Source organism: Dama dama, chromosome 4 (assembly GCF_033118175.1).
Source record: "Dama dama isolate Ldn47 chromosome 4, ASM3311817v1, whole genome shotgun sequence".
NCBI lineage: Eukaryota > Metazoa > Chordata > Mammalia > Artiodactyla > Cervidae > Dama > Dama dama.
The window spans coordinates 15,003,528-15,012,635 of record NC_083684.1 but is presented as its reverse complement, the minus strand read 5'-3'; positions in this window follow the sequence as shown (position 1 = coordinate 15,012,635).

Sequence of the window (9,108 nt, the reverse complement as noted above, 5' to 3'; positions counted from 1 at the left end):
TTTTAGACATGCGGACCCTGGGGCAGAAAGCAATGCTGACTGAGATCGGTAGAGCTAGTTATTCAAGTCCCCTTCCACTTCCAGTATAGCCCACGATCTTTGATCAATATTTCCCAGGTTATAATGAAAGAACCTGCCTGCAACGCAGGAGACCCAGGTGCAATCCCTGGGTCTGGAAGATCCCCTGGAGAAAGGCATGGCTACCCACTCCAGTAATCTTGCCTGGAAAAATCCCAAGGACAGAGGAGCCTGGCGAGTTACAGTCCACGGGGTGGCAAAGAGTCAGACCCGAATGAGCGATTAACACTTTCACACTTTCACCTTCAATGTGCTGTCTAACTCCTTTCTCAGCATTGTGCCTGGATCTTTCAGCCCATTGCCTGGCCTCCAAACTTTTGGTTACAGGAAAACCAGCACAATGATCTCATCTGTTTTCCGTAGAGCAATCTTCTGTCTTGAAGAGGAGCCGAGTAGCAGGACTTGGCCTCAGGTTAGTGTCTCTCTGTACAGTGCAAGGCATTCAACACACATGCTCACCACCAGCGACAACAAACTCAGTTGCTTCCTACCCCCCATACACTTCACATCCAGGCCCTTCCAACAGTGCCTGTTATTTCTGCCTCTATGCCTCTTTCCTAATCTCTTTTATATTTACAGTGTTTTCCATCTGCCATCGAGCCAGTTGACTTTCTCATTTCATTTAAAGTGAGAAGTGCAACAAACGAGTTAAGAACTGGAGGCTCTGGAACAAACGCTAAAGTCAAAACCTGTCTCAGCCACCTATCTATCTGGGTCTTAGTTTCCGCATCTTTAAAATGGAGATAGTAATAATACCTGACAGGATTATTGAGGTTAAAAGAAATAATATGTGAACACAGCTTAGCACAATATCTGGTAGAGAATAAGCACTTAATAATGAAAGGTTTAGGTATATGTCACTCTAGGCAAGCACAGTTCAGTTCAGTTCAGTTCAGTTGCTCAGTCGTGTCCGATGCTTTGCAACCCCATGGACTACAGCATGCAAGGCTTCCCTGTCCATCACCAATGCCAGGAACTTACTCAGACTCATGTCCAACAAATCAGTGATGCCATCAAACCATCTTATCCTCTGTCATCCCCTTCTCCTCCTGCCTTTGATCTTTCCCAGCATCAGGGTCTTCTTAAATGAGTCAGTCCTATGCATCACACGGCCGAAGTATTGGAGTTCCAGCTTCAGCATCAGTCCTTCCAATGAATATTCAGGGCTGATTTCCTTTAGGATGGACTGGTTGCATCTCCTTGCAGTCCAAGAGACTCTGAAGAGTCTTCTCCAACACCACAGTTCGAAAGCATCAATTCTTCAGTGCTCAGCTTTCTTTATAGACCAACTCTCACATCCATACATGACTACTGGAAAAACCATAGCTTTGACGAGACGGACCTTGTTGTCAAAGTAATGTCTCTGCTTTTTAATATGCTGTCTAGGTTGGTCATAGCTTTTCTTCCAAGGAGCAAGTGTCTTTTAGTTTCATGGCTGCAGTCACCATCCACAGTGGTTTTGGAGACCCCCAAAATAAAGTCAGCCACTGTTTCTATTGCTTCCCTATCTATTTGCCATGAAGTGATGGGACCAGATGCCATGATCTTAGTTTTCTGAATGTTGAGTTTTAAGCCAACTTTTTCACTCTCCTCTTTCACTTTCATCAAGAGGCTCTTTAGTTCTTCTTTGCTTTCTGCCATAAGGATGGTGTCATCTGTGTATCTGAGGTTATTGACATTTCTCCCGGCAAACTTGATTCCAGCTTGTGCTTCATCCAGCCCAGCATTTCACATGATGTATTCTGCCTGTAAGTTAAATAAGCAGGGTGACAATATACAGCCTTGATGTACTCTTTTTCCGATTTGGAACCAGTCTGTTGTTCCATGTCCAGTTCTAACCATTGCTTCCTCACCTGCATACAGATTTCTCAGGAGGCAGGTCAGGTGGTCTGGTATTCCCATCTCTTAAAGAATTTTCCACAGTTTCTTGTGATCCACACAGTCAAAGGCTTTGGCATAGTCAATAAAGCAGAAGTAGATGTTTTTCTGGAACTCTTTTGCTTTTGCGATGATCCAACAGATGTTGGCAATTTGATCTCTGGTTCCTCTGTCTTTCCTAAATCCAGGTTGAACATCTGGAAGTTCATGGTTCACGTACTGTTGAAGCCTGGTTTGGAGAATTTTGAGCATTACTTTGCTAGCGTGTGAGATGAATGCAATTGTGGGGAAGTTGGAACAGTCTTTGGCATTGCCTTGCTTTGGGATTGGTATGAAAGCTGACTTTTTCCAGTCCTGTGGCCACTGCTGAGTTTTCCAAATTTGCTGGCATATTGAGTACAACACTTTCACAGCATCATCTTTCAGGGTTTGAAACAGCTCAACTGGAATTCCATCACCTCCATTAGCTTTGTTTATCGTGGTTCTTCCTAAGGCCCACTTGACTTCGCATTCCAGGATGTCTGGTTCTAGGTGAGGGATCACACCATCATGGTTATCTGGGTCACGAAGATCTTTTTTGTAGAGTTCTGTGTATTTTTGCCACCTCTTCTTAATATCTGCTTCTGTTAGGTCCATATCATTTCTGTCCTTTATTGTGCCCATCTTTGCCTTAAATGTTCCCTTGGTATCTCTAATTTTCTTGAAGAGATCTCCAGTCTTTCCCATTCTATTGTTTGAGGCAAGCACAACCCCTCAAATTTTTCTTATATTAACCAGGAGTTCAGTGGAGTAATGTTCTTTTCCTATTTCATCAGAGCACTTGACTTGCATGGATCTTTCTCTTCCATGATGTTGACTTGCTCATAATTAACCTTTCTGGTCTGAAACTATGAAAAATAAAATAGAAGTGAAAGTGTTAGTCACTCAGTCATGTCTGACTTTGTGCAATGCCATGGACTGTAGCCCCCTAGACTCCTCTGTCCATGGAATTCTCCCAGCTAGAATACTGGAAAGGGTAGCCACTCCCTTCTCCAGGGGATCTTCCCAACCCGGTGATCAAACCTGGGTCTCTTGCATTGCAGGCTGATTCTTTACCATCCGAGTCACCAGGGAAGTCTATACATTTGATTATAAACCTTCACTTGCTGGATATGGACTGCACATACCTAGAGAATGAAGTTCTCATGGTGATGATAGCTTGTCCGATGGAAGCTAAGCTTTTAGAGGACCTGATACTCAGACCCTGCAGATCTTGGGCAAACACGTAATGCAGTGTACAGAGAGGACTACTGGTTTCCAAGGGCTGGCAACAGGGCAGTTTTCACAAACCCAGAGCTTCATGTTCTGGTCAACCTAACTGGATTCATCTAACCTGGTTCATTGGCTTAACATATGTCAATGACTGTCAATGGTGATTTTCAGAGACACTTTCCATGATGAAAAAAGGGCACAGAATTGAGTTACTCGATCAGTAACTGAGACATGATCAGTATAACTCTCCTGCTCAAGAACCTCTCATTCTCCTAGCTACCTGCAGCAGTGCTGCTCAAATATTTTACCTCCAGACTCCTTTCTGGTATTAAAAAACATTGAGGACCCTAAAAAACTTTTGTTTTTAAGGGTTATATCTATCAGTACTTGCCATTTTAGAAATTAAAACAAAGAAAATTTTTTTAAGTATTTCTTAATTCCCTTAAAAAGCACAATAAACTTTGCATGGATCTTTTCCCAGACATGATTTTATTACATCATGCATTGTTCATTTGGAAAATATTCAATGAGTGAGTTATACAGCACCCCTTAATTATATATAATATCAAATATTAAATAATATTTTTTATTGTATATTGCAGGGAAGAATTCAATGATTTGTGGTACAGTTTAGAATCCACCTGCAATGCAGGAGACCCCAGTTCGATTCCTGGGATGGGAAGATCCTCTGGAGAAGGGATAGGCTACCCACTCCAGTGTTCTTGGACTTCCCTTGTGGCTCAACTGGTAAAGAATCCGCCTGCAATGTGGGAGACCTGGGTTCGATCCCTAGGTTGTGAAGATCCCTTGGAGAAGGGAAAGGCTACCCACTCCAGTATTCTGGCCTGGAGAATTCCATGGACACAGTCCATAGGGTCACAAAGAGCCAGACACAACTGAGTGACATTCACTTTCACTTTCACTTTTTGGTAACATTGCTTTGATTTGTACTAAGGTGCCTGAAGTTTCAGTCATTATTCCTTTTACTCCACCAGTATAAATATCAACAAAAGACAAATGATGAATTTATTATTATGAAAAAAGTTTTGACTTCACAAACCCCCTCTGAAAGGGTCTCAGGGAATCCCCCAGGGTTCTATGGACCACAGTTTGAGAATTGCTAGAATCAAATGAGTAGTTAAGAGAGTCAGCTCTGGAGTCAGGCACAGGTGGCCCAAGTCAAAGTTCTGACACATGTTGAATGCATGACCTTGACAAGTGGCACCCTCTCTCTGAGCCTCAGTTGCTTTGTCTGTAAAACAGGACCAATGATAGTTCCCACCTCACAGGACAGTGTTGAGGTCAAAGTATTTTATATAAGGGCTTAATGTAGTACCTGACAGAGTATCCAATAAATAATATATAGATTTTAAGTAAGCAAATCATTACAATGTGATATAAGTTCTAATAGAGGTGGGTAGACAATGTAGGGTATAAAGAGGAAACTGGCATCCATTCTACTTTTTATAATACACATTCTACATTGTACAATACACCTGTCTTCCTCATTCAGAATCACAAATGAGAGAAAAGGGCTAAGTCTGATGCTGAATTTACATGCATTTTCAGGTAGCCGTATGCTTTATCTATCCCGTAGAGCCTCTCAGTGCCCATATGTAGTTAATGCTTGTTATCAAATAAAAAATAAGTAGCAAAAAGGCAGTAGTTTAGCTCAAACATACATTTTCATTTGGATATGGATCTTTTTCAGGTTTTCTGTCTCTTGTTACATTAACTATTCATCCGTTACACCTAACTGACACTAATATTGCTTTCACATGCTGAGGGGAGACTTCAAATTTAAATACTCAAACTTCTTAGAAGTCTCCTTTGCTATAAAAAATAATGTGCCTTATTCTTTTAGAAGTCAGATCAAAGTAAAGAGCGAAGCTTTCCTCTAAAATCCAGGAGCAGCTTCTCCCAGAAAAGACAAGTCATGTACATCTCCGCACAGTTGAAAAGCAAGCCAGCAGTGTACCCAGTTCAATACAAAGCAAAGGAGAGTTATGAGCCTGCCTGGATGTTGAAATGTGCCTCTGCAGGGGCTCCTGATGGTCCTTTCCTGCTCATCCAAACTGCTGGTCCTCACACACCCTACCTGCTGCTTACCCTCCCCGAGGCTCTATGGCTCCCCATGGTCCTGTCCATGGCTCTGGGCTTTCCTTTTGCTGAGTCGACTGCAAGCTGTTTTATTTGTCTCTTCAGTCGTTCAGCAACCCCCATAACAAAAGAAAACCTGTGCCTCACAGATGAATTGTGAGAGAGATGGTACACAGGGCAAAGGAAGAAAATCCGAATTCCTCTTGGAAAATTCTTCAACCTCAACTTGACCCAGACAGAGATGCCTCACATGGGATCATTACTGGGGGAGGAAGGCAACTCCATTGCACTCATAAACAAAGTTGTAAGAGAGAGTTTTTTGGGCAGGGACAAATTTACCTCATTTCACCACCTGTGTACAGGCTGTTCCAATGTCAGGGTGCTCCGAATCTACTAGAAAGCTTGCTAAGATGCAGATTCCCTGGCCCTGCTGCTTGAGTGAGACTGAGGAGGCATCTCTAGGATGCCCCTGAGACGTATTCTCTACCAATCTGGATTTCCATTCTGATTTATTTCTATTTTCACTATTTCTTAATCTTTTCATTAAAAAAAAGTTCATTAAGCACCTACCAAATGCCAAACACAATTAGTCATTTATACATGTCATTTGTTGTGTTGTCTAGTCGCTAAGTCATGTCCAACTCTTTTGCGATCCTCTATCCATGGGATTTCCCAGGCAAAAATACTAGAGTGGGTTGCCATTTCCTTCTTTCCTTCTTCCCAATCCATGGATTGAACCTGCATTTCCTGTGGCAGATTCTTTACCAGAGCCACCTGGGAAGCCCATAAATATATGTATAAAGCCCATATATGTCATACATATGTATACTAATTATATATGTAGATACTTTGTATGTATATGATACATGACAAACTTTGCTTTCATGAAGCTTAGATTCTAATGAGAGAAGTCAGATCATCAAGAAATAAATAACATACGTGATATATGCCAATGTTCATAGCAGTATTCTTCATAATAACCAAAAAATTGAAACAACCCAAATGTTAAACAGGAGATGGATGCATAAAATGCAGTATACCCATACCATGTAATATTATTCAATAATAAAAAGGAATGACATGCTAATAACAATGGTACACAGTGGATGAACTGTGAAAACATTATGCTAAGTAAAAGACAACAGACACAAAAGGCCACATATTACATTTTTCACTGACATGAAAGTCCAGAAAACAATATCTATAGTTACAGAAAATTGATCAGTGATTGTCAGGGGCTATGGAGTGGGGGAAATGGCGAGTAATTGCAAACTGGCATGAAGGACGTCTCTGGGTGATAAAAAATGTTCTAAAATGAGATCACAGCGATGGTTGCACAATCACACGCTTCAGTCTTGTGTGGCTGAACAAACGTTACTGCTAACGGGTTATGCTCCCCATCTCTCTTGACTTCAGGAGTAGGGTAAGCCAAGACACAGGGCTCAACAAAACCACGTAGAGCCTAGAGTCAAGCATGGTGTGAGAAGGAGCCTGGTGGGCTCAGGAGTAGCACAGGCTGACCCACCCATCAACCTAAACTTCAGAGAGAAAAGAATGTGTAACTGTCAGAAACATGACAGAACGGCCAAATGGTCATGAAATCATGCACCTAAGTCATCCAATGTGCTCCTGTTACTCTGAGACACAATAATAATATGAGAAGAATTAACAGTCATAGAGCGCCTAAGGTGTAACAAGTCTATCCTCTATGCCAGGCACTATTCTAAGCTCTTTATATGCATAAACTCCTTTAGCCATCACATCCACTCTATGAAATGGTATCTTTGCAAGAGGTTTCTGTAAGATTCTGGCAGGACAAAGTTGGTATATTCAAATGTGGCAAATGAGGAAAGGTTGATCAAGGATCACTTACAAAGGTATAGGCTGTGTTCCAGGAACCAGCAAGTACTGGTGTGGTACTACAGAGCTAGCAACAGCAGAGAGCCATGACTCCCCTGGGTCTGAAAACGCTTGCCAGGGCAGGGATGGGTGTGCAGCACTGGAAGAGGGCCACTAAAGCTAGGAAAGGGGATAAAGCCAACCACAGTGACTCAGAAAGGAGGGAGCGAGGGGAATAAATTCCCCATCCCTTTATCCAACTTCCATCTGCCAGATCCCACTGGACAAACTCACTGGGACCCCACAGGACATGTAAGCTCATTGATACAGCCCATATAAATCAACTTCCTCAGCCCATGGAAGGATGGAGATGGGTAAATACTGAATCTGGCGGGACAAATGAAAAACATCCAGTGAAGTACCATTTCCACTCACTCCTGACAATCAGGGGAACCGAGGTCTGATGCCGTGAAGGAACATGTCCAAGGGTATACAGCTCGCAGGTAGAGCGGGGCTAGTAATCCAGGTGTTCTGGTGGCTCTTCACCACCATCCTTAGGTGGCGAGTGTTTCCCTCGACACCAAACAAGGGAGAAAACGGTCAGTAAACACCGGGGAGGGATGACTAGGACTCTCCAGGTTCTAAGATGAGGGGAAACAAGTGTGCCCTAGCACACAATGGTAATCTAGAACCAAGGCTAGATCTATGATCTTGTTCTCCCTACAAGTTCCCACACCCAGATAATTTAGTCATGTTGCTCCCAGGGCTCCAGTCCATGGGACAAAAGCAGCCCATGTGTGGGTATCAGCTCTTCAGCCAGGTCACTGAACGTGGCTCAAACATAGGCACAAGGTTTTCAGTGGAAAATATTTCAGACTCTTCCAAGTGGGTGCTGCTTTTCTGCCACCCATAGGCCTATGAGCTTCTGGACTGTCAGGGAAACACAAGTTCACACAATACCTGATTGTCCTTCAGCCTCAAAGGAAACACCACCTGGGGAGATGCTTCAATTGGTACAATAAAAAACAAAACAAAACACTACCCAACCCTTAAATAAGGAATAAATAAATAAAAGTGCTTCACCCCACTCTGAATTGCAGCAATCTGCAGAACTGGTGTTCTATGGAATGGGCTATGGAGTCCCTGAGTCCCCAGATAAACCTGGCTATGAGATAATCCTTGATTTGACCTCTCAAACCTCACCCACTTGGCCTGAGTTGTCCTAAGTAGACCCTGATCCCAGAGCAGATGCCAGCCTAGAGTCACGCACTGGCAAGTTTCACCCCTTGAGGCCCCAGGAGCCCCACAGGAGAAGAAGGTGAAGTGGGTCCCTTGGCAGAGGCTGAGCTGACAACCAAGTGGAAGAACAAGTCTGCCATCCAAGCCTTTGTTATCAGACAGCTCCTGCAGAATGGCTGCAGTGAGCACATCGACACAAACGCAGGCAGCCTTTCAGAAGGTAGGCATCAGGCTTGCCGTTAGCCGGGGTCCTGGGGCTCCCAACCCACCTATCTCATCCTTGACTCCTAGTTCTATTGTTCGGTGATGGGGAGGAATGGACAGCTCTCCAGTGCCCACCTCGTCTGCCTTTGCTGTGATGGTCTCTGCCCCAGCAGGTCGCAGAACCGAGCCAGCTTTATGATCGCTCTCTCTCTGCTTCCCCACTCCGCGGCTCTTCCTGTCCCAAATAAATCAATGTTACTATTTCTCCTTTTCCTCCTCGCTCTCAGCAGGCTGATGCTCAGGCCATTTCTTTTAGACAATAAGCCAGGCATGCTCTTAAGCCAGGCCGGTGTGGGGCCCAGGCCTGGAGAGAGACAAGACAACACAGTCCAAACCAGAGGATTTCTGAGCTTCTGCAAAGATTACCCCTGGCTGTGCTATGACCGGAGTGTGGGATGGGACATGGCAGTGAGAGTGGAAAGAGCAGTTTCAAAGGCTTCATCGTACATTATCGAAGTG